This window comes from Cyprinus carpio, chromosome A7 (genome assembly GCF_018340385.1).
Source record: "Cyprinus carpio isolate SPL01 chromosome A7, ASM1834038v1, whole genome shotgun sequence".
Taxonomy (NCBI): Eukaryota; Metazoa; Chordata; class Actinopteri; order Cypriniformes; family Cyprinidae; genus Cyprinus; species Cyprinus carpio.
The window spans coordinates 20615995-20616654 of NC_056578.1; positions in this window are offsets into that span (position 1 = coordinate 20615995).

Below are 660 nucleotides of genomic sequence, written 5' to 3' on the forward strand. Positions count from 1 at the left end.
TAAGTGAAATGCATTGTTTATTTTATTTCTTTATATTTATAAGCCCTAGTAGAATAACTGAATAAATTATTTTCTTCATAAAAACAGCGGCCTCTTATGGTTGCAACATGCAATTAGCCAAGTGTGAGCAAAAGTGCTTCCTGGTGTGTGTGTGTGTGCGTGCGTGCGTGCGTGTGTGTGTGTGTGTGTGTGTGTGTGTGTGTGTGTGTGTGTGTGTGTGTGTGTGTGTGTGTGTGTGTATGTGTGTGCTTTCTTTGAAAATCAGTTTGTCTATATCAAGCTAGGGTGGCTTTAGTGTGATGGATTTGTAAGTTGACATTTGTCATACATTTAAGCTCAAGTTCTGCTGCAGACCTTTTTATAATCAGCCTGATATATTGTGGTTTTGCATAATCTATTTAATATTTTGTAATTATTAGTATTATTTTTTGGACTTTTTTTTACTTTAATAAAGCTTTAATTAAACTATAATAAGTCAACCTTTTTTTATTTATTTATTGTAGAACTCTTTACATCATTTGTATATGTAACTGATTAATTTATCTAACATGTTAAAGCGTGTGACAAAATCAGACTGAACATTTGCTTTTCCAAAGGCTAGCGTTTTTTTTTTTTCACGTGCTTCCAATTACAGTTCATTCATGTCAGCGTTTATGTGCC